The sequence below is a fragment of the Dermacentor silvarum genome, chromosome 3 (genome assembly GCF_013339745.2).
Source record: "Dermacentor silvarum isolate Dsil-2018 chromosome 3, BIME_Dsil_1.4, whole genome shotgun sequence".
NCBI classification, from domain to species: Eukaryota; Metazoa; Arthropoda; class Arachnida; order Ixodida; family Ixodidae; genus Dermacentor; species Dermacentor silvarum.
In genome coordinates, this window is record NC_051156.1 from 90,339,648 (window position 1) to 90,366,241 (window position 26,594).

Here is a 26,594-nt window from a genome sequence, read left to right on the forward strand (position 1 = left end):
TGTAATACAAGAAGGAGAAATTTTGCTGCACATTTGGCAATACATGAAGTTACACAATCGGGTTTAGACTTCTTTGTAAGACATATTGCTAATGTATTAAGTTATACAGTCGCGGTTAGAGTTCTTTTATTTATTTATTTATTTATTTATTTATTTATTTATTTATTTATTTATTTATTTACCCTCGGGGACGAAGCATTACAAAGGGGTGTGGCTAGAGAATAAACAAGTGCACAATATTATGACAGAGCATGGTGAGGCATGGTAACTCCTAATTATACAATGTTAGCTACGGCCGATTTAAATTGGGTGTTATAAATGGAAACAATGTCGGAAAGAAGGCGATTCCAATCTTGTGAAGTTTAGGTAAAAAAGAGTAAAAAATAAGGTTTTAGCATGACATGGCTCTATACCAACCTTAAAGCGAAGATCAACATGGTCAGATATATAATGGGGCTGAATAATGAATTCGTCACGGAGACCTTGTCGAACGCTTTAGAAAAAATCTAAGTAAATACAGTCGGCAACGAAGAACGATCAAGAATGCGGTGTAGTACATGAGTAAATGATATGAGCTGCGTTTCACACGCGAACGATTTCCGAAAGAGACAAAGGAGTTCGATTAAAGAAAGGTAACAAGGTTGGAGTATATAATGGGTTCTAAGAGTTTGCAGCATGTGCTATAGTAATGGAATTGGGCCGATAAATACATGGTTAACTTTTATTGCCCGATTTCAAGATTGGAATTACCTCCCTAAGTTTCCACTGGGTTGGAAGAGTTGATGTGCGAAGTGATTGCTGAAATGTTTTTGTTAGTATGATTGAACTGTAAACACAAGTATTTTTCTGAAACTTGCAATCAATAGAATCATAACCAGGGGAGGAATCATGCTAAGGTTATCGATGACTTTCGTAATTCCAGTCGTGTCAACAATAATGGGAGGCATGAATGAGTAACTGTACTGAAAAATGTCTGGAAGATTAGTATTTATAACTACGGATAAATTTTTCGGGAAGGTGTCATTTAGAATAGTAGCACATTGGTTCGGTGGAACGGAGATGCCAGCTGTGTCTACCAAGGCAATGGAGTTATGAAGACTGGGGTTAATCATACGCCAAACTTGCGAACATTAGATTTCAGAAGTGAGGTTAAATTATTCGACATGAAATTATCGTTGGCTTCGTTAAATGCTGCAATGTAAGTATCAGATGCTGATTTGTAGGCGGTCCAGCTCGAGTTTGAAGATGATAATTTGGCCAAGCAATATAGACGTGTTTTTCGGTTAGAAAGCCGTTTGATATGGGTGTTATACAATGGTGTTCGAGGATTAGACATAATTCTGACACGCGTACACTCTAAAAACAGTTGCACCTATTGGGGCGTATTTTTGCCACAGAACAATAATCATCATCTGACTTGCGTGGCTTTCCTTTCTTCAACGCTGCGCGCCCGGCACTTCTCGATCACGAACGACAAGAGCGTTATCAGCGTGACAAAGCGTTCTCGACAGCAAAGTAGCAAGTGCAGAGTTTTCAAGATAGGAAACGCAAGCAAGACAGATGATGATTATTGTTGTGTGGCAAAAATGCACCCCAAAGGGTGCAACTGTTCTTAGAGTGTACTTGTTTATCTTTCACAGGTGACCATTTTTCACCGGCTAACAAATGTTAAACGTTGTCGCTCGGCGCAGGACGCGCCTGTATGTATCGGAAGTTTCTCGAACGTAACCGATGCTCCTATCCGTTGTCTGTTGTCACCTACACTTATGTAATCTGTTTGTATGAGCGACACAAATTGTCTAGTACTTTCTGGAAAACACGCGGGCAGCAGGTATTATTATGGAACCTTCGATGACTCTGTATAAAAGCCGACGCGTTTCGCCGCTGATCAAATTTCGACAATCGCCGACTGTGTTCGCCGCTATCGTTGTGCTTCGAGTGCAACTTGCTTTTGTGGGCACAGGTTCGCTCAATCAAAGTCCCTTCCGTCATTCACAGTTTTGCGACTGTTTTCGTCACCGTCACTACTACGTGACATCTGGTGGAGGTGCTTTCATGTCCTTGTACAAAATTCCGTTTCATCATTCACAGTTTTGCGACTGTTTCCTTCGCCGTCATTACTATGTGACAATAGAGTGTTTTAGCGGAGCGCTTGCTGTCCGCCCCGCTCAGCCCGGCATATGCTAGCAAATTCCACACAACGGCTTAGCGGGAACACTATTGCGCTGGCGCACGACGCTCATACCGGCAGCGGAACGAAGACCACATCCCTCGCTCCGCTACAAAGTCGTCTGAGCGGAGCGTGACAGCGTGACTACTTGGCCTCTTCGTCGTTTTGCAGCCGAGTTGATAGCGCGTCGCTCGCGTCTCGGCAAGGCGCGCTTATCAATTGCGAAATCTATAGGCAGTTCGCTCCAGTATCTCAGAGCGTGAAATCTGAGCGGAGCGGAGCGTAAGCGGCGCTCTGCTAAAACTGTCTAATACGAACAGGGATGTATTTTTCAATTAATTGGTTTACTTTAGTTGAAAACATGTCCGAGTTATTTCGAATATGACGTTCATCAAAATTAGTCAGAAATTTTCACGAATAGACGCGATTTGTTTTACGCATACGGCTGATTTTTTGGAACTTGTGCATTAATTAAAACGCAGAATAACGAGTGGTCCCCCATACCTTGCAAATAATAAATACTAGAATCAAGGTCAGGTCTTGTTGTAAGGATTAGATCAAGGGTGTTGGCCGAGACAGGCGTGATTCTAGTAGCTTGAGTGGTTAATTGCTATTAAGAAAACGTAGTGCATAGTTCTAAAAAATTGTGATCTTGAGAGGAAAATGGTAACTTAACAGCTGGTTCTGTGTTCCACATTTTGTTAGGAAAGTTAAAGTTACCGAATAAAAATGTGGGGATAAATGAAAACGTGAGGCAGTATCATTATTACTTTCATGAAGTTCCGGGACAAAAGAATTAGTAGGAGGACGATAACAAATTTCAATGACTATTTTTGGTGGCTAATTATTATTGACACCCAGATGATTTCTAGGTTAGTGTCGACGTCAATGCGCGATGATGGAAAATCCTCAGAGACAGCGACGAGGACGCCGCTACCTCGGCGCGCATCTCTGTCACAACGATAAACACAGAAACGGTATGCATCATGGAAGATTTCTACATCCTGAACGTTATTATGAAGCCACGTCTCGGGCAGTGCAATGATATGAACAGAAAATGTGTCTATTGTTGATGATAAGCAGTTATATTTGTTTAATTACGCTTCTTACATTGGTAAAAAGGACAGCCACACGAGAACAGCTTGAGTGCCCTATCACCCCTCGCGATTTCCAAGCTTGAAGTGCCGGGGTTAGGTGCAGCAATGGCAGGCCCTCCACGTAGCTCGATTTCTTCAACCTTATCGGAGGCAGGATTATACATGAAGCATTTTTTGTTAATAACCATTTTGTTGTAACGCAGCTGGGAAGAAGACGATTGTGGTTGGTTACGCTCAAATTCCATTAGTTTATTTCGAGCTACGTGGGTTGCGGGTGAAGAGTCTTGACTAATGGATTTGTTTTCAATTGTTCACACATTGATAACACCTTTTTTTCATTTTAAAGTTGGAAAACTTAGCAATAATGGGACGGGTTTGGCAGGAGAGATCGTGCCTAACCGGTGAGCACGCTGAATGCAATCGGCAGAAAATGAGGGAAGTAAATAAATAATTGCGCCTGTTAGCTTTTTTTTCAGTGTCATTCCAAGATTCTTCGGAATCTTGAAGGCCATAGCAAATTATATTGTCGCGACGTGACCTGTCTTCCATTTCGTCAAGTTGGGACTGAAATGAGTATTTGTGTGCAGATAAATTTTGATTTCCTCTGTAAACCAAGAAACTTTTTGTGACAGGTCTTGAGCCTGTTTAGCTTGTTGTTCTAATGTGTCCAAGCAATTCTGAAACGCCGCAACTATGGTATCGATGCTTTTTGGCCGTTTTTTATTGCTTTGACATCAGCGGCGAGCACTGCGTGAGCTTTACTGGTTTGCAATGAGCGCGCATGAGTTTGCTTTAGAAACTGGAACATAACTGGCATTTGCTGTTTTGGATCATCAGGTAAGCTTTTTATGTCGAGAAGGGATTCGGAGCGGCTGGTTGGACTTGGATTAAGCTCAACATCTCCAGCACGTATCAACAAGCAAAACGTTGAAACGCATTCAGATAAACTCTCCAGTAATTCAAGTTTCCGCCTTCCGGTTGGACAGTGGGCAAGGCAGCAGCAAAAGAGACCATAGGATTTAGTTAGCAAATAGGAAATAACTTGCGCAAAAAGCCAGAATGGGTCCAGCATGGCAACCGGTGCGCTGCTGCCGGTCCCACTGGCCACCGCCGACGACAAGGTATATGTAAATTGGTAGCGTAGCTTCATAGAATCCCACATGTGAAGAAAATGGCGCGTCGTTGCAACCGTCGCCATCTAGGTATCGGGGGGACAACTAACAGCAAGCAAAAAAAAGTGGAGTCACAACCGGAAATGGCAGTGACGTCAAGATGTCATGCTGCTTGGCGCGAATGTTTGAACTTCTTCAGCATCGGGAATTTTGACGGCTACGCCAGCAGCTATTGTTTTCTTTTTTTCCTATTTGAGGCTGAGGCAAGCTTGCGACTCACCTCAGGTGAAGCGCCAGTGCGTCATTAAAATATACGAGTGGCGTATGTCTTAATGTGATCATAATTAGGCTGTTATTGACGGCAACTGCTCCAGTAGGTTCCTTAGGAAGGTGATCGAATAAGATTGAAATAAATGACGGTGCCACAGAGGTTTCAAAAGCAACTTCACATTTATTCGTCTAGAATAATGCAACCAATACAACTGACGAAAGAAGACTTGTTTCAACGCATGTAAAAAAATGTCACAGTTTCGCCCTAAGGGCGAAGCAATGAATGCGATAGCAACACAGCAATGTCATACGAAGTAAGGTGAGCGGCTTTGGTAGCAACAACACGCAGAACTGTTGTCGACGCCATCGGCGTTTTGCCCGCGTTAGCTCAAAATGCGTGCGGCGTTGGTGACTGTTGCTGGAGCCTCTGATATAAATAGGCACTTGGTGCCGCAGCTAAACGTCGCCTCCCTTCCCTCCCCCTCCCCCACGGCCTCTCGCGCGTCCGAAGAAGGCGCGTTTGCTCTACATATATGGTGATTGTAAAGGAGAAAAGAGACGCCTACTTCTGCAGCCCTTAAGCGAGCACGGCGCAGAACGCGCGTTTGTTCTCCGCCGTGCGTTCACTCCCCGTGAAAGACGCGCCCCTCGCGCCCTTTCACTCGCACATACAGCGTTCGGCGCGCGGTGACGATTTCATCTCCAAATGACGTCATACGGAACCTCACGGCGACGGCGACGGCGACGCCGACGGCAGAAATCTGCTTTTGAGTGTCCATATAATTGCTATCGCAATAAAAAAATACCCGCCGGGGTGGCTCAGTCAGGTTTGGCGTTGCGCTGCTGAGCACGACATCGCGGGATCGAATCCCGGCCGCGGTGGCTGCATTTTGATGGAGGCGACATGCAAAAACGCCCGTGCGCTTGCGTTGTAGTGCACGTTAAAGAACCCCAGGTGGTCGAAATTAACCCGGATCCCTCCACTACGGTGTGCCTCATAATCACCACTGGTTTTGGCACGTAAAACCGTAGAAAGAAAAAGAAAAACGCATGTAAAATACTATGGCCAGCACACAGTCATAATGTATAGTAACATATGCGAAACCTTTTCGCAGAATCATTCGCAATTGCGGGCGACACCACGTGTTCATATCCAACAGTAATCAGACAACATTATCCCACATTATCATTTAGAAAACATTTGAATTGCTACTTTTGCTGCCCGTCGGACACTCAGAGCCTGTGTTACGGAGAGTGAATGAACGACGCTTCTTCACGGAGCGTTCCGCATTTATTGTCGCGACGAGAGACAGCGCGTCGGATGCCGCAGCCGTGAACTTGCACGATAACAAGAAACCGGCACTCACACCTTTCGCCAATGAATGCCGTGCACTAGGCCACGCTAAAATTTAAGTGAAGCGCACGCCACGCTTTGAACAAACACGCAAGGAAATAGAAAAACTCGGATGAAACCACCACGTTCTAGTAAGCAATGCCATTCCATACGACATAATAGCTCGTTTGCACAACCTTGCCAATTCTTGCGCCAGAATCCCTGATTTGTAGGGGTCACTAAGAACGAACTAATAAATTGTGAAATAGAAACAAATTAACATTTGTTGTTTGAATAGACGAAAAATATTTCAAACGCAATATTTATCTGTATAACAGTATTCCGATTTAAAATTTTCCAACATCTTTTTTCACATAGGTTTACTAGTTTCACTGTACATATACCATTTCATATACATTTCATATTTCATTTCATATACATTTCACTAGATTACTAGACCCAGCATCGGCGGCCACAATTCTTTAGCGGCACAATGATAAAAAAATTGGGGCAGATCTTCTCACTGCGAAATTCTGCGATAGTGCATAGCATTCATTGTAATCATTACTTATAAAGCTTATACCATAGGCTTGAAACCAAAACTGCCGTATGTTAAATTATACGCAACTGCAAAGAACACCACGTACACTACGACGATCTTCCCAGTAAGCTCGTTTTTACCACCATCTTGTTTTTGGTTAATGAAAGACACTTCTTGGTGATTTAGCCTGATGTGGTGGTATTGGTGGTGTTGCAGCAGGCGGGGTTAATTTCGCCAGAAAGATCGAACCTTCTCGTCCTTCCTTCCCAAACATGGTGACGCGAAACCCCCTTCCAGTGTTGAGTGTGTCTTGGTCGCGTGTCGAGAAAATGCTAACAATAGTTCGGGCTTTGGGTGGACCTGCGGCGGCACGTGGCGCCTTATATCGCGTCGGAGGTTCGTGCGCCAAAAAGTAGGTGATGATGAGCGTACAAAAGTTTGTGTGTTCACAGAAATTCACCTATTCAAGCCTAGATGGCGCTACTGGGTTTTTGGGACATCAAACGGAAGTATAGACAGTTTCATGGGGCGACGAGGAAAGTAGGGCAACACGGGCCTTTCCTCCTCTTTCGACGTTCGCACACCACGCGATTCGGCGTTGTGTGCATGTGCTGCTGCTTGAATCTGCGACAATCTGGTGAATCTAACAGTTTGTTGGTGTTTTAGCGCATCCTGCGGAATATTGATGCGAAGTTAGCTAACACGAGGTCGTCGGGGAACCACTGCGTTATCTTCGGCTGTACAAATAATTACAGACAGAGGAAGCTGTTGGCAGAACAAACGTGCGACGTAGATCAACAGCCACGGCCTGTTTGTGGTAGCGAACTCTTCAAGCTGCATCGTTTTCCTGCTGACCCAGAGCACCGGCGTTCGTGGATTTCGAACGTCAGCAGGAAGAATTTCTTACCATCCGAGAGCTCGCGGGTACGCTCGGCGCACTTCGTTTCTGGCGAACGTACGGACACGAACCCGACACCGACGAGGAACCTCGGCTATGAGCGAAAGGTACGCACGTAACCTGCATCTAGTTTAGTGAAAACACTGCTTCTCGAAGAAACGTTTAGTCACAAGTAACAATCATATCTTGCGCAGGTCAAAGTCGGGGGGCGACGAATAGTTAGAGGCGACTACGTGCCTGCGAAGAAATGAAGGGTACGTGTTTAAGTTATTTCACCGATCTGTTTATGAGCAAGTGCTGTGCTTTATTTTGAGCGCGATATTTTTTTCATGTGTGCACAGCACTCACATTACACGACGATAAAGTAGCCAAAACAAATTTTCACGGTAAATGCTCGTCGCCAAAGTTGGTACTGCACGAGCTCTTTTGTTTATTGCACTTCGATGACTGGATTACTTAAAAAAAGCGTTGGGGTAACCAATCTCATTTTGACGGCGCGTTTCGATACGTTTGGTCTTGATGCTTACTTTTGCCGATTTTTGTAGCTTTGTACAGATGAAGTGGAGCCTGTAGAGTCAGAGCCATGTACACCCATTGATCATGTAAGTAGTCCCATGTGCAATAGTGAAAGCATAGGCACACGTCATTTACGAGTACATCTCAGATTTTGTGCATTACAAAAATCGCAACACTGCAAATTTATGGAGGCAAGTTAAAGAGACCCAGGTGGTGAAAATAAATTCGAAGTCCTCCACCCCACTACGGCGTGCTTCATAATAATATTTTGGTTTGGTCACATAAAACTCAAAACTCCAGAATTTGATTTTTTGCAAACTTATGGAGCTGGCACATGCTCATGCTGCAAGGAACAACCTTTTTAGCAGTCGTAATACATTTGCTTTAGCAAAAACATTTCTTTCGCTTATGGTTGTACCTAAGGCCCAAGAGAAACGATGCTCAAGTTAATTTATTTTGTGGTCCCACCTTAGCAAAAAATGCACCTGTTGTTACTAGTTCATGCTGAGAAACCTACAATTTTTGCAATCGTCCCCAGTACATCACTCGTGTAAGTTGCCGTGCCATTTGGCACCATAACTTGTACTGGTGACTTAAAATGGACACACCGCCACAGTGCAAAGTGTGTTCATTTTATCACATTTTTATTTGTGGGGTTCCCACTTCTGTTTTGCATCCACGCTTTTGTATGCTCCAAATCAATCCTATTGTGCTCAACACAATTTGAAGGAGGCCGTAATTAATGCACAAGCATTAACATGAATGAAGTTAGGTTTTTGAAATATCAGATATTTAAAATATTTTGAAACGATGGAAGGTCGCTTAGCCTGGTCGTTCCATTTAACATCTCTTTCATTTTTTTGAGGTGATGTTTGCGGTAAGTTCATCTTATTGTTTCTTTTTTACTGTGTTTTAGTGAGTCTACATCCTTTATTTTCATTTAATCCTGCACTGAATTTTTAAGACTGCTAGAGAGCTAACAAACAGCCCTCAAAGCGCATATCGGCATGGGCAATGATTTAGATGTCTTTACATCAGACAAAGTAGGCTTTGGTTCAGAAATACAAGACAATAATTTCTCGCCACCTCGTAAATGTTACCCTATTGTTTTACAATATGGTAACAAATATCGGCAAATTATTATTTTGTTTTGCTCTTGCCTAGCCTCTTTCAACCTCAACAATTACCATTTTCGACATCACGGCTCCATCGCTGCTGCATCTGCAGGTGCATTGAAAGTTATTCTTTCTACCCAGCATGTCAGCAATTAATTTTGTATGGCTTTATAATACTAGTTTTGTAGTGCGGTTTCACTCATGATGCACCACAGCATGGATGCAGATGTGGACATGCTGGATGAAGTCAGTGCTGCAAAGTCGCATTTTAACAAAAAAAAAGAGCAGCCAAAAGCAGACTCTTCATTGCTTATGAATCATTTTTTTAATTTGCAGTCACCATTGATTGATTCCATTTCCTCTGATGATGATGATCTTCACCAGTTAGCAATCAGGTAAGTCGAAATGATGCAGCTTGAATATAACACTTCAAGGAGACAAAACGTGTCATGCAAGTGGATAGAAACATACACTTGGACAAATAAATAGATATTTATGGGTACTTGCCACGTTTTAAACCTATTCTAAACATCATGTGAAGGCATTGTCCTTTCCTTGCAGAGAGCTGCATCTTCTTTCCGACTCTGGTGAAAGAGTTAGTTGCATGGCAGCCATACTTGCAGCAGTTCTGCTGAGAGAATGCCGCGTGTCCAGTGAATTATTTCTGTCCCAAGGTTTTTTCACAATGGTAGCCTACCAGAGAGCAGTGTGTATCGGTCATAACTATATTGGTTGAAAGAATGTGAAGTTTTGTTACGTATCCCACTTGTATGTTAGCAAAAAAAATACTTTGCGGTATCTGGCCCATCTGCAGTTTTGCACCTTTGGCAGGAAGTGGACAGCAGCAAATGAGAAGCTCACAACGTTCATATTAGTCTTGATTCATTGCTTCAGACAGCATCAGCGCAGTGTAGTGTGATTACTTAATTGCAGACACTTGAAACTGTCGTTGACAACACCCTTCTATCTCCAAAAGCAGCAGAGATACACAATGTGAAGAGCTAGCAGTTAATTCTGCCTTGAACGTTGTAATAGCAGGATTATGTATTTATAGGCGCCTAGAACCTTCCCTGGTGATGGTTCCATGTTGCCACAAGTAGATGCGTCATGCCAAGAGGTAATTTTTGAATTAAATTATGTCAGCAATAGGGATGAGATTCACTTGTGGAGAAAGCAAGTTTGAATTTCAAGCTCCGGCATTGCCTCTATAAGTTTTCCCAATGAGTCCAGGCTTACGTTTACTTTGCAACTAGTTGCTTCAAACTTTAAAGGCCCTCTCACCAGGCCCCACTGCAATTTTCCGTTATACACTCAGTAGGATGCTGTCTCCCTAGGGAGTGTCTTACTGGAATAATTCTTCCAATTGGTTTATTATTACAAGAGATGCGAGAACTTGAAATGCCATGTTACCATCATGCCGTGAGGCGGGATTCACTGCAAATGCAGACTCTTTCTGCACCTCGATTATTGTCCGCAAGTGACATTTCTTATCTGCCTTCTCTGATACCGTAGCCAAGGGACTGCGACTGGTTTATATAACTAACCCGGCTTTCTTGTTTCTCTTCTTTTTTTTCTCCTGGGCGTCACACTCACTGAAGTCACATGCCATAATCTGCAATGATGCAGGCTGTGCATCTTACGTAGAGTGCATCTTACGTGCTTCTTGACTTCTGGCTGTACGGGAGGCCACCTCGAGAAGAAGGGCGTGCAGGTTTCTCTTTGAAATTTCAGGTGTTTTCATGCCATGCAGCTGGTTGATACTTTTCAGACATGATTTGCACCGCAGGATCTAGATGCTGCACTTGTTAGCTTGCAATGCCCAAACCTGGTGAGGCGCCTTTTAAATACTGTGATCACTTATTGAAATGGGTAGTGCATTTCTCACTAATTACTTGCCTCTATTATTCATTGCGAGTTTAAATCCTTTATCTTTTCTTAGTGAGTTGATCTTTAATACCAAACAATCATATCAAGCAAGCTTTCACCTTTTCTCTTATAGTTGTGTATTTTTCTTGCCTTCAGATTCTGTGTTATTCAAAGCTTTAACCATTTCTAGGTGTGTAAATTAGACGCAGCCACACAGTGCGAAGATGTGACAAGTGCCCACCACACATATTCTGCACCTTTAAAGTTGAATATCCAAACACCACTTTCGGCAAAAATGTATGCAGCCGACCTACAATTTTGCACGAGGATATCACCAGAGGTATTTAAGAAGCTCACACTGTGCATCCAGAGGACACCTTTGCGGCCCTCACAGCTTCACTTAGAAGACCAGCTACTTATAACACTAATGCACCTAAGGCTTGGCCTTCTTTACAGAGACCTAGCGACGAGATTTTGTATTGCACCATCCTCTGTGTGCAATATATTCAGTAATGTGCTCAAATCCCTTAAAGATATAAGGAAATACGTAGTAATCTGGCTCCCAAGATCCCGTATTCAGAGCACTATGCCCAGTCCATTGGTAGAAAATGGTTTTGAGAACACCACGTGCATATTTGATTGCACTGAAGTTGCACTTGAAAGGCCAACAAAACAGAAGCCAAGAGCCCAGACCTACAGTTCGTACAGTGCCCACAATACCGTCAAGTTTCTTGTGGCAATTGCTCCAAATGGCCTTATTATGTACATTTCTCGTGCATTTGGTGGGCGTGCTTCGGACTAATTTATTGTCAAACAGAGTGGCGTCCAGGAATACCTTGCTCCTGGGGATGTCATAATGGCTGACAGGGGCTTCACTCTGGACCCCTACTTGGAAGCCCAGGGAATCAAACTGAACATGCCAGCATTCACCAAAGATGAGAAAAGCTGCCACCATTCGTTGGCCTGAGCAGGCAGGACACGCCGTCATTCTGCAACAGCGTGCATCATTATCAAACATGCATGGTTTGCTATTGGCTATTGTACTTGTGGTTGCTTAATTCAAATGACACCACTCCGTGATTATTCCGATAAACAGTGACTTATAAGCATCATTGAGCTATGTTAGAAAATATTGAGGAGAGAATGTAGTTGTTATTTGTCGTCCTGTTACACGAAATAAAGGGCCACCTTCTATATCACCATTGCAAATTGTTCAGATCAAGGAATGAAGGGCTCTAAACTAGATTAGGCTTCACGAGGATGTGCTCAAGTGCCAGCTTGCATGGCCCACAGATGCTAAATGCAGGGCAAGGTATTACTCGGTGCTGATGTAGAATAGCGTCTTAAACAAGGAAGGAGAAAGAAACATGGCACGAGCTCAGACTAACAACTTCTGTTTCTTGCATTTTTTACACCACAAACACGAGTAAAAAACATATTCGTGTTTATGACAGTACACCCAAGTTGTTAGTCTGGATTCGTGTCATATTTCTTTCTCATCCCTTGTGTATCGCAATATTCTAAGTCAGTATTGCTTGGTTTGGTGCGTTATCTGTACTACCACAGTCATCCTGGTTTTTACAGGCCTGCAATAGCCAGGCAACACTTGTTTAGATGCAATGGCCCTTCATTGTTTTTTGTGTAAATTTCAGATATATGCATTTGCAAAAGGAAACATTTTTGCATCAACAATTGTGTGAGCAAGGTTGAATAGCCCATGAGTGATGCAACAATGATAAAAGCAAGCTTCCTTTTTTGTGCACAGAAAGAAAAACACAAAAAATTTGAAGGAAAAATCAATTGTGGGTGCGCAATCAGCAGATGCAAACAAGATTATTTTGCAGCGAAAAAATTGGAAACTTGGGTCGTGATTATTAGCAATTTTATTCCAATGGCATTTGTTGTCGTTCTTCGTTTGTGGTCACGACGGTTAATAAGAGTGACATACAAACTACCGTAATAAATTGCTATGTTATACCGTCCCTGAAACTAAAACTAAGGGCATTCTGCCACTTATATACAGTAAATATTTACTGTTGAGGTACAGCTTCATGCTAGGATATTTACACACTAGCTTTGCCAATCGAATACATGATTCAGAATGTAGGTTTACTTTTTTTCCAGAATGTACTCCACAGTAAATTTTTTGTCAACATTTTTTATTCCAAGCCAGGTGGAAGACCTATCTTTGAACTTATATTCTCTATTCTTGTAGCGCTTGTCCTCCCTATGCTGTGCATCTTGGGCCATGGTTGCACAGAGTTATTTCGTTCTATTTACAAGGCAGCAGAGAATACTCAATTGATCTTGTGCCATTGCCATGTGCAGCTTGGTTTCTGCTGATGCTGAGGAGCAACAGAACCATTCACGAAAATGGCCTTATGTAAAGAGCCCTGAATTTCTGGACCCTAATGTGCTGCAGTTTAGTTAGTCGTTATTTTCTCTCCTGTGTTGGGAATTTTCAGCCGTGTGATAACTCCAGCTGTGTATTGTGTTGAGAAATGAGGGCATTAGTACGACACATGTATACTGGATTATCATGCATTTCAGGGAAGGGCCAACTTTCTGAGCAGGAAGTCACCTCAACTCGGCGCATCGCATCAGCACGAATACATGGGGAGTGAGCGATCAACAGGATCAAGACGTACAGAATATTTCAGTCTGCGCTGAGCATCAATTGCAAATACACAATTGACAGCATAATCTTTGTCTGTGCAGGCTCTGTAACTTAAAGGCACCGTTAATTACAGAGACTAAGGGTGGCAGTAGCCATGAAAGGTAAGCAGTGCTCGCATCTTTGCAAACAAGTTGTAAGAATAAATACTGCAACCCAGAAAGTTGTTTACTGTGTGCAAACTGCAGAAGTGGAAACACATTGCAGAAGTTCATAACAGGGTGTAAATGAAAATGTCACACTTTTTAACATGGAGCGTTCATTGATCAAATAAGTGAATTGAACATTTTATGTACAAGTGTAGCATAAAAAACATGGACAACATGGTATCACATAGAATACACGAAATAGCAACAAATATTTAATATACTACTGTTAAATATGTGGCTCTACTTTACCAGTATAAGCACATAACTTTTATTGCTACACCCACAGAATAACATTATAAAAACTGGTATAATTACTTTAGTGGTATCACAATATCAAAATTTATTCAATGTTGTGCAGAATGTGAGGCATATTAACTGCCTTGTACGTACATATATTAACTGCTTCAGGTCACAGACTAGAAGAATCCTTGCTGCCTCTTAGAGGCAGCAAGAAAACCATGATTTAAGCGAGCACAATAAAAACTGACTAGTTTAATAGGGCTTTGAGAGAATATGTACATGTCCATGTATTCAAAGCATACAAATACAGCATCTATCAGCACCAAAGTAGTTACATCAGACCCACAAGAGACATGGAGGAGAATGAGAAGTGCAATGTTTCTGCAAAACGACTAGATTACACATATACAGCGTAAAAGCCCAACACTGAACTTGCTCCCCAAATGCCTAATTCGGTATGAATTAGAATACAATGGAACGGCAGGTTAAATAATAAAAAATCCACACAAGCACGCTACACGTTAAAGGGATACCAAAGAAAAACACTAAATCAGTTTACACGGGTAAGCAGTCCTTAAAAACGACTATCATTTGGGTGCATAAATGTTGATTATAAGCAATGAAAGTTAAGGCCGAACTTCTATTGCTTGAATTTTATACGCACTCCTTCGAACTGATGCAACAGTGTCATGTGGACATTTCAGACCATTTTCTCATATTCTTTTCATCATTTGGGCCATGCCACACTCCCCATATTTTTATTCAGTTTGTTTAGAATGCAACGTCACACTTATTTATCAACGAAAAACTCAGTCGAAGAAAACATTCAAATTTAATGGCATAGTGAAAAGTGGATACGGCAACATTAAATGTGCATTCTCATGTTTCTTCCATTTTTTGGCGATATCTGCTTACTTTACGTGTGAATCATTCGTCATTGTAGAAATTTAATTTCTTTTTACCATTTAATATTCCTCTTAAATATCCCTTCAAGAGACAGTTTAGTGTATCCGGCTCACAAGCGTATGATTCATAAAAAGGAATAGCAAAACAAACGGATTAATAAACAAGATAAACAAGGCGCGAGAGCACAGCCATAGGCAACATATAGGAGAACTCAACAAAATGTTACTCATGCACAGTATGATGTTGTTGCATAGAAATCTGGAAAACATTTGCTACATTCAAGAACTTCTAGCAGAGGAGCTATATTTGAAAGATGAGCTGTTATTGCATCTTTGCTATTTTTTCATATTGTGACAGGTCAAGTTTACCTTCGCTTTTCATTCATTGTGAACATTGGAAGCATTTTGCAAAAATAACACCTCTGAAGCCATGGAATTTAATGTGTGTCATAACACGAGTCAAATGGTACCCCTATGAGAACTGCTGACTTGTTGACCACACGTACAAAAAACAGAGCTGCTTTCAGTGCACAACATAGTGAACTGTACTTGGGAATAATATCCACTAGGGTCATTCTTATTTAAGATATGGACCCCTCCTTTTTCTACCACATCATACTTCCCACTTCGTATGACTTCCTTGCAGTCCTGTGTAAATGGGCACTTAATTTCTAGAATCGCACAGTGCGATTCTGTAATTCAATCAGGTGTTGGGGACAGCCATGGTTTATCCTTGCGCACGTACATTCCACGCTGATCAGCAACAAGTCAAAAATCCTTCTGAAACTGCAGTCGTGCTACTACTTCATGCTTTATTCCATGCTGTGTGGCTACATTACCATTGAAGTTTCGGCTTGTGATACTTTGCAAAGGTTTTTCAGCTGGAGTTCTTGCCTGCTTTGAAATCCTCCGAATGTTCGAGGCTGTTATTCGTAGCCGCCTAGAGACATGCCACAAATAATTCGCCTGACTTCTTGTTGATGCCTCTAATGCAGCCATACTAGCACCTGACAGTACTATGTATTTACATAGAAGTGGCTCCACAGCATGCACCCTTGTGGCGAGGTATCAACATTGTCGTGAGGGCTGTTCTGGATTCCAGGCGTGGTTTGTTGTCGCTTAAGTCGTCGAAATGGAGCTGTCACAGTCGCATGAAGTAGGGTACCTGAGTAGAAGTCCATTAAAAATTAGAGTGTCACAATGGACATATTACTTCAAATTCCACATGCATTCATTAGTTTTCGCACATGTGCTGTGGAAGATGCTGCACAAGTTTTGCATAAGATACTGTAAATGCAGGATGAAAAGATGCTACCAGGGGAACTGTATTGGTGGTGGAGCCCTAGTATAAAGTGTTCACTTACCTGAAATGGCCAGAACATGGCAGTATGGCATACACTAGTGTGTTTATTTCAACTAAGCTGGTTCAATACTGCCCATATGTTCTAGAAAAATGCTACAAAGATGGACGATAGAATAAACGGCCATGCAAAATGTACTAACTTGGTTTATGATTGCCTTTACTCATGCATGTACTGCATTACCAAGAATATAACGAGCTTTTTTTCTAGATTTCTGGTATCATAATTGCGTGGCCGTATAGTGAGATTCGTGATGCAAATATAACGAGGCTTTTTTTCTATTATATTTCCTCCTGCTCACTATGGTCTCCGCGCCCACTGGCACTTTGCCTCACGCAAGAGCAGCGAGCTGGAAGTTGCCACTGTGCATTCTCTGGTCTTGTTTCTTCTCCTGATTTAAAACACTGTTACTGCCGCATCAATTAGGTAACGGCGTATGAAACACAACCGTGCGCAAGACAATGGACGCTGTTGTGCAGGTGCGTCAAGCAAGCGGTCTTCGAAGTCGCACAGTGCATCACCGCACAATCCATGAAATTCTTGGCCTTCGTTTGTCTTGCAGGCAATTCTAAAGTGCTATTAGTCCAGTAATCTTGGTGGGTGCCCCGGAGGATGATGTCGTTCTCATCAACAATGACAAAAAAGTGTGCACTCGTGCTTTCACTTTATTTGCGGTGGAAGTTTGCACTAACGATAAATAGAGCCCCCGCAGACATCTGCTTTTATGCATTGTCTCCCCTTTTTTTGCAACATTACTTTGCATTTTAATTGTAATACATATATTTTATTTATTTTCTTGTGAGACCAAAATTCTCCCCCTTAAATTATATTTTCGTTGCATTATTTGAGTGCAAATACGGTACTTGGATGAGGACAGCCAAGCCTATTGCTCAAGCATTGCAAAGAATACCTATTCTCATCAGGCCCTCAGGGCAGCATCTTGCAGACAGGCACCAAGTATCTCTTTGGCTTTAAGAATTTCTTTAAACATTTCTCTACCATGACAGACTTATCGAAACTAAGCAGACGCTTGCACTCTATGTAAATCAGCAACTCTATAATGCTTTATATGTCGTTGTGATGCTCTTAAGAACGATGATTTATACAATTTCCAATGTGGTTGCAGTTATTCAAGTTAAATTATGCAGTGTGCCATCCCAAAGCAACATGCAGGCTATGAGGTGCCCCTTTGTGGACAGCTGATTATTCCAACCACATAGATTTTGTTAAGATGCCGCTATGCCATATCTGCTAAAGATTTTCTGCTACAGGACGCGCAAATCTTCGGGTGCTTTTGTTGGCCCTCTAACTAGGTTGGAAAACTATGCAATGTCAGCAACCTATTAGCTGATACAAGGCAATGCTGCAGCTAAAAACATAGCATGTGCTTTGAGGCTTGCAACAAGCGTGTTGTTTACCTGATGCCACTTTCGTGTGGTAAACAGTACGCAAAGCAAACGGGGCATTCAGTAGTGCATGTTATTGGGCTAGTCGGTTCATACTGAACAATTTCAGTGCAACGCAGAAATGGAAATAGAAAGTGGGAGGAGACCTTGTTCCCTCCCCCTTCTATTTCCATTTCGCACTAAGTGGCCATAGATCTTATGGTATAAAATTGTACAAACAGGGAATTGACTGATTGATGGGCTTAAGTAGCACTCTAACAACATTAAATAGGGCACAGTGGCCGGCTAGTCATGCAGCAGGTGTGGTTGCATGCCTCACTTCTATAATTGCTTTGCTGTGCACAGGCATAAAGAAGAAATGGCTGGAATAATAGGTGAAGCTCCACACATCGATAAGCTTAGCCCAGAATGTGTAAGGGCTCCTTCACTCTTTTTATCAAGGAAAGAAAAACTGCCATTTGTTGCTACCTATGTCTTAGTTTGCGCATGCCCTGCAGGATGGTTTTTGGAACCTGAATCTAGTGATCCGGCTTCCAATAAACCACTATTGAAAGTAAGCACTTGTGTGCCTCTTGCCTTCCTTCTCTTCCTGCCTAAACTTTTTTGCTTAAACACTATAAAACAAGCAAAACACCTTGAATGCATGCAGTCATGTTATTCTTAAGTTTTACTAATAATACAAAAGCAAACTTGTTTGCTTTTTCTCACAGAACAGTTCAATACATGTAAATGCCAAATATATTTCTCACCAGTAACATTGACAATTTCTTGGAATGGCCAGTTTCTGTAGAACTCCTGGATATCAGTATCCTTGCCGAGGAGTTGTGGCAAAGATAGAATCGTTTTTTGCAGCTGTCATTATCAATTATTCTCATCCGTACCTTGTCTGTCAGAGTGGCTCGTTCAAGGTTCCTCTTTGTTCCACGGTTCCAGATTGCTGATTTGTCAGTGCAACCTTCTCCTGTCAGACCTTGTGACACTGCCAAGTCCAATTTCCGAAGAAGTGCACCGATATGACCGCACATTTTCCCTCTCCCAGCCATGCACGTACATGCACTGTTCTTGACTTCTCCACTATGCTGGCAGCACACCCATGCATCGTGGTGCGTTTTAATTGACTGTGAGGCCTGCACTTGACACTTCAGGAGCACAAGCTTGTCATCAATGTCATGCAGGAGCATTCTCCCTGCCCATACACTTTGTAGATAAGTGTAAGACTCCATACTCCTGAACGAATTGGCGTCTCACAAGTCACATGCCTTGTTTGTGACCAGGTAGTGAATTATGTGTGGTATATTGTACCTGCGGCCACTTCTTCAAATCATCGCACCAGCTGACAATCACACTTGGGTGCTGGTAACACTTGTCATCTGTGAAAGAAAAGAGAGAAACAACTGTTTAGCATTCCAGTACGAATATCTTGAAATAATTAAAAACAGATGATTTGCAATTAACCTCATATATGTTAAAATACAGTATCCAAGTGCACACTCTTATGCAAAAAACAGCGCACTGTCACGCACATTTTAGAAGCTTCTTAGCACGCTAGTAACCGAACATAAATTTTACTCTTCAAAAACTGAAATTTTTGGGTGATCATGGCATACATTGGCTAGGTCAGGAAGGATTTAGTCATAAGCACTTTGTTAGTGTGCGCCTATAACATGCTTTTGTTTTGTGTAGACTAATTTTGCAGCTTTAGCAATGGCAGTTGCACTGACATTGTTATCCAGTTGTAAAAAATCAAATTTTGAGATTTGAATTACCATAACCACTGTTATCTGGCTGTCACAGAAGCACAAATTATCAATACAAAGTTCTATGGTTACTGCTGAAGCATGTGTCCACCGAACAGAAAAAGGGGACCGGGCAACCATACGACAGTGAGAGTTGACATCATGCAGAGACAGCGGTCAATGAATAATAGCCTAATGTGCTCAGCAGGCTGACATTTGTGTTGTCACACGTTTCACGTCACAAATCTAAGTCCCGCAAAACTTTCAGAATAACTAGCACTCTCTTCGGTCAAACGGGCAACCGAATACAGATAGGTGAAATATAACACTGCTAGCGCACGGTCAACTCAATGCAGTATGAAGGAAACTGGAGAGAGAGAGAGAGAGAGAGAGAGAGAAGCCATAGGGGAAAGGCAGGGAGGTTAACCAGGCTGAGCCCGGTAGGCTACCCTGCACTGGGGAAGGGGGAGAAGGGATTGAAAGAGGAGAAGGAAGAGAGAAGTTCACAGTTCACACCTTGCACATGTACAGTCAAGCGTTCATAGCTGATTTTCATCACAGGCGGTCATACAGGCTTGTGCACTTCAAAAAACGCAGCAGCGCCTTTGTAGCCCTGTACATAGAAGACGCACGAGGCCACGGGCCCAAGATCTTCTCCTCCGTAAAAGGCCTGTCGTCTAAGTGCCCCAAAGCAGTCCGAAGGGCAATCCTCTCTTCTTCGTATCTAGGACAGTCACATAAGATATGTCTGGTGGTTTCCTCAATACCACATGTGCTGCAGTTGGCACTGTCCGCCATTCCAATTAGGAATGAATAGGAGTTTGTAAAAGAAACTCCTAATCGCAGGCGGCACAGTAAGGTTTCATCATGTCGTTTAAAACCGGGTAAAAGTTGCAATTGCATCTGTGGGTCCATGGCATATAAGCGCCGGTTAGTAAACTCTGGTGTATTCCATTTTCTTAGAGTTATAGAATGGGCAAGACTGCTGAGGTGCCGCGCTGCATCCGTTCTTGACAAAGGTATTGGTATTCTTTCATATTGGGCATGTGCTTCACGGGCAGCTTTGTCGGCACATTCATTGCCAGTGATGTTGCAGTGCCCTGGTAGCCACTGAAATACAATGTCGTGGCCTCTGACCACCGCTTGATGGTAGCGTAATCGTATCTCTGCTACCAATTGTTCATGTGGGCTGCGGCGCAGAGCTGATAAAAGTGACTGTAGGGCTGCCTTCGAATCACAGAATATAGCCCAATTATTTGGTGAATTTTCGTGCACATAAAGCACAGCGCTACGGAGGGCGGCAAGTTCAGACCCTGTCGATGTTGTGACGTGGCTGATCTTGAATTTCTTGCAGAATGATGCCGACGGAATAACTACTGCACCAGTAGAGCTGGTCAGAGTCGAAGATCCATCTGTATAAATGTGAATACGATCAGAGTAGGAATCATGCAGCAGATGTAGAGCAGCTTGATTCAGGGCACAAGTTGGCAAGTCGGACTTCTTTGTAACTCCCGGAATGGAGAGCCGCACTTCTGGCTGCCGGAGACACCATAAAGGACAAGGTGGTCTTGCTGCAGGCGTGAAGTCTGATGGAAGAGAAGATCGATAGGAGGTTACAATGCCTGAAAAGGTTGCATCTGGTCTACTTTCTGGGAGAGAAGCAAGGCGTTGAGACTGTAGTCGGGAAAGGTGTCGAAGATGATTTCGAACGGTGTCTGTGGCGACATACATTCTGATGGGATGTTCCCTAGCGATGGCAATTGTTGCAGCTGTTGAAGCGCATCGCGGTAGGCCAAGACAAGTTCTAAGTGCTTGAGCTTGCATGCTCTCAAGCACTCTGAGGTTTGTCCTCCGGGCGCTTGACAACACCGGGGTGCTGTAACGCAAGAAACCCATAAAGAGTGCTTTGTATAATTGCAGCATAGAGTGCACCGATGGTCCCCATGCTTTTCCGGCGATGGCTTTGAAGAGGTGGCTGATCGAGAGGAGTCTTTTCCTTAGGTAGGATACATGAGGGCTCCAGGAGAGGTCGCGGTCAACAGTGATCCCTAAAAACCGATGGTTCTTTTTGTACAAAATAGGCTGGCCATTAATAGACACAGGATATTCGGCCATCGATTTTCGCGTAAAGGCGACTAATGCGCATTTCTCTGTTGAAACGCTGAGACCTTGCCTCTGAAGATAAGTAGATGTCCTCGTTGCAGCCTTTTGTAACCTTGCGCGAACTTGCGGGCGAGTTACTCCGGAAGCCCAGATGCAGATGTCATCTGCGTAAATTGACAGACTGACAGGCTGTGGCAAGGATTCCGCCAACCCAATCAGAGCCAGGTTGAACAAAACTGGGCTTAAAACACCACCTTGTGGAACCCCACGGTTGGTATAGTGGTCGGTAGTTTGACCATCTTCAGTGACTACAAAGAAGCTCCTTTGGGTCAAGTAGCTACGAATCCACCGAAAAGTGCGGCCTCCGATTTCAGCAGCCACGAGTGCGTCAAGAATTGCTTCATGGGAGACATTATCATAAGCACCCCTCACGTCTAAAAATAGCGCTACAGAGATGCGTTTGGATGATTTTTGGTGTTGAATCGACGACACGAGATCAATGACGTTGTCGACCGACGAACGACCACGTCGAAAGCCTGTCATCGCGTCTGGATAAACATTGTAATGTTCAAGAAACCACTCGAGGCGCGTGAGGATCATCCTTTCCATCAACTTGCCAACGCAGCTGGCGAGAGCAATAGGCCGATAGGATTTCAGTTCAAGGGGAGACTTTCCTTGCTTTAAGATCGGTACAAGACGGCTGCGCTTCCACTCAGGGGGAACAACACCGTCACTCCATGAGACATTGAGATGATGCAGCAGGATCTCTCGTGCTTCATGATCAAGGTGGCGGAGAGCAGCATATGTTACGTTGTCGGGTCCGGGCGAAGAGGAACGCCTGCAAATGGCTAAAGCAGCCTCCATTTCTTCCATGGAGAAAAGTTCATCCATTGCCGAAACTTGCATGAGGGGAACTTCGTACAATTCAAGATCCTTTTGTAGCATTCTGTTACTTGCAATTTCCGCACAAAAGTCTTCTCCTACATCCACTTCTCGACAACCTTGGTGGAGAGCCAGTGCCTTAAAGGGGTGGCGTTGCTGAGGAGAAGAGCGAAGGCCCTGGAGAGTTCGCCATACGCGGGAGAGTGCTTTGCGGGGGTCCAACGAGTTGCAGAATGAACGCCATCGTTCGTTGTCTAATTTGTCCATGCGACGACGTATTTTCTTCTGCGTGCGCCTGGCCTCCCTAAGGTCTAGAATCGACTTTGTGCGTCTGTATCTCTTCTCGGCACGCCGACGTATTGCACGAAGCCTTTCTAGTTCAATGTCGAAGTCTGTGCGAGCAGGTGACCATGAGAAACAGCGCGTCGCAGCATGCATCGCGTCCGCAATCACAAGCTCTATGCTACGTGCAAGGCCTCTCTGGCATTCGGCGTTCACCGAGGCTTGAAATGCGGGCCAATCAATTGTTCGAGAGACCATAGGGGAAAACATATTGCTTAGACCTTTGATGGCAACGTAAGTAGGAATATGGTCACTTCCGCGCGTTTCCAAGTCAGTAAACCAGTAGACGCTCGAGGTAAGGCATCGCGACACCAAAGTAAGGTCTAGGCAGCTGCTATACGACGACCCTTTCAAGAAGGTTGGACTGCCATCGTTCAAAAGGCAGAGGTCATGGTCCGAAGCAAAAGATACAAGAGTCTGACCTCTTGAATTGGTTCTTGTACATCCCCAAAGTGGATGATGGGCGTTGAAATCCCCTGTGATAATCCAAGGACTGGAGGTCGACGTCAAAACATTTCGAAGCCTTGTGTAGTCTAAACGGCTTGATGGGGAAATGTAGCCGGCGACGAGTGTGAAGGAGAGACTCTTCTTCTTTATGCTAAGGCACACATACTGGTTGTCGTCATGAGGAGGCACGGCCTGGGCCACGTAGGTGAGCTCTTTGCGAACATAAACGAGGACCTTGCTGATTTTGTCACAGGTGGCGGAGGTAAAAGCTTCGTAACCTGATAATCTGATGATATTTTTCACGTTTGGTTCACAGATGGCTAGCACCGGGAACCGATTGACATATACAAATTGGCGAAAATCAGAAATACGTGATATCAGGCCTCTCGCATTCCACTGAAGAATTGAGGCATTCTTGACGTCTTCTTGAAAAGGTCGCCTCTGCAGAAGTGGGCGGGCCATGTTTCTAATGTAAGCTTTCAAGTACAGGAGCGAGAGCATCCAGTACTTGTAAAGCGCATCGAGCAGTCGAAGTTTGTGCATTTCCCAAAAGCGTGCGAATCGCAGCCATTAATGACTTCAGCAGAATAACCACCTGCACATCCTGTTCAGGCAGCTTGTCGGAAGCAAGAGGTACGTCCGATGAAGGAGACGTACGTCGCTCAAGCTCAGCAGGTGGGCGTGCATTTGGCAGTGCAGGCCAGGCAACGTCATAAGCACTTTTCTGGGCTTCTTTGTCATTCAATACGTTGCGTCTGGTCTCGCGCAAGGACTGCTGTTTCTCAATTCGAGATGATGACGCTGCTGGACTAGATTGGCGCTGAGGGGGGTTTTTCGCGTTCTTTGGGGAAAGTCTGCGGTGGCGGCGGGAGCGTCGTTTTTTCACAGAAACGGCTGCTTCCCGGTGCGTAGAGCCTTCCCTTACCATCTCCTTAGTAATACTCCACTCGTTCTTGATTCGGGGGCAAGTTTTCGATGTGGCTTCATGAGATCCCTTGCAGTTTCGGCACTTAAATTCAGTTGCTTGGCAGGATTCCGTGGTATGGAACCCAGCACAGCGTGCACATACTGCAGCGTGATTACAAACACCTCTGACGTGACCCAACCGAAGGCACTTGTGGCACTGCAGAGGTTTCGGAATGAACGGCTTTACGGGGTGGCGAAAATGGCCGACCTTGACATTAGATGGTATGGTGTCGCCCTTGAAGATTCACACACCGTGAATTGCCAATCCGAGATACCTGGATGATGGTACTATCAGGAGTGGCTGTGTTGACTAGGATAGGCAAGTCTTCATTCGGTATTGCTACATCTACGTCATAGATGACGCCTATCGCTGTATCCTTGTCGACAGTAATGTGGGAGCGCACTTTGATCCCGTTCAGATCGGTTACTGTACGCAAGATGTCAAACGCGGTTGCATGCGTGACATCTACGGCGAGAATGTTCTTGCGAGTGTTAATTCTTATGTCGGTGATTTCATTGGGAACTAATCTTTCAAGGAAGGCGGAGACAGCTTGCCTATTCAGATGCCGCAGATTGTCCGAGGATACCACCGGCATGAAGAGTATGGCGGGGGCTCGAGGACGGCTCACGTTCTGCACTGTAGATGTACTTGCAGGCGAAGGTGTCCTGAGGCTCCTCCGCTTCGCCTTGCGGCTTCGTACGGCTTCGAAGCCGTCTTCGGAGTCTTCTCCGCTGGCCGAGTAGAGTTCCGTGCTGTCACTGGCGGCATCGTCCATTTCACTGTTACGCTTCCGCGACGGCACCGCGGAACGCGAGGTCAGGTCGGGAGAGAACCGGGCAGTGTCGACGTTCATCACTGCCGGCGGGGGACCGAAGTCCCGTAGCTAAAACCGAAAAAAACCGAAAATCAGCAGGAGACGGGAAAGCACCAGTCAACTAGAGACACACTTCGTCGTCGTTCCTCAAAGGAAACTGGAAAACTGCGAAACATCTAAGCGCCACTTTTGGCACGCCTGCGTAAACCACCGATGTTGTTCTGGCTTTTTTTTCTTGTTTTTCAAATCTACGGTGCTCGGTCTACTCTGGACTTCCTGTACGAGGCCCATGTCTCGGCGGGTAACAGAAATGTTACATAACATATGTGCTTCAGCACCGGTTCTTTGCCCTGTAAAACGGTAATAACTAATGGACACTACATAAAAATAATGCGGCGGCTCGTTGTCGCTATACGATTTCCCCAGCATCGAAGAGGACCGGCGATACGAAGACCGAACATAAACGGTTTCCAACGGCCTGTATCTTGTGCGAAATCCTGCTATTACCTAATCAACACTGTTTTATGCGGGACCAATAGCCGCGTCTAACTAACCGAGCAGACGCGCAATGTTTCTACCACATAGTTAATGCTTGTCGAAGTAAACAGTAAAAGCGAAACGGCGCGCCCGCAGTTACGATTGTCCAGTGTTTCTTGAACTGTTCATTTTCTGCTAAACTGTGAGAAATACAGGCAAAGTTTAACAACAGCCCAATGGACAGACGAACTCGCAAAAAAATGATAAGCGACGCACCTCCAAGGCTGATTGTAGGCTTCAACACGGGCGCCCACATCAGATCGGCTGCACTGTCTGCCTCACCGGCAGCAGAAACTCTGGTCATCTCTGCTTAAATCAACTCAGCATATCTCACAGATTCATTTCCGATGTAGAACATTTCAAGTCATGCGAAATACAGCACGCCAGTACGAAAATAAACGCTCGCAACTGTAGCCGCACATATACCTGCCATGCAAAACAACGCTTTCACCCAAGCCAGTATGGCGCCTGCTCATAGGCGGCGCCACTGCGTTCACAATATGGCGGCACCCACGAAAAAACGGTCTATAAACGAAACAGAACAGAAAGCGACTTCGAGCACCTAGCCAAAGATTTGTATGCCTGAAATAAAAACTCTGTGTGCATAGATTTTGTGTGCACAAATAAAAATTTCTGCATAGATTTAAGTGCACATTAAACAACCGAAGCAGTTCAAAATAATCCACAAACATCCACTGGGTCGTCTTTTGTACCTCCAGTGTTGTATTGGGACGTTAAACCATTTGAATCAATCAATCAACCAATGACAGTAACAGGTCCCGTCATCATGCCATTGCTGCCAGGAGGCAAGGGATTTCGCACAGGTATCCCAATGAGGAAGTTGTCCTACAGAAGCTAAGTTTTGTAAATACGGCCACTGCACACGAGCGAAGCAATAAAAAAGAAAGGGAACCTATGATGCATTTTTCTCTCAAGAGCGAACAAGATTTACCGGCACCAAAAGTACGGAACCAGTATTCATAGCACCTTTATGTTATTTAGCATGTGTTGATGCAATAATACAGTGTGTAGGAACGACCAATTTAGTGGCATTCCCTCTGACACATTTCCAATATTTATCGAGTTCGGAAGCCTGGCTCTAGGCGTAAAAGA

At 44.0% G+C, this 26,594-nt stretch overlaps 1 pseudogene; it reads left to right on the plus strand.

The window, feature by feature from the left end:
* The first annotated feature begins 11,213 nt into the window (after positions 1-11,213).
* On the plus strand, positions 11,214-11,885 carry LOC125944287 (uncharacterized; annotated as a pseudogene).
* The last annotated feature ends 14,709 nt before the right edge of the window (positions 11,886-26,594 follow it).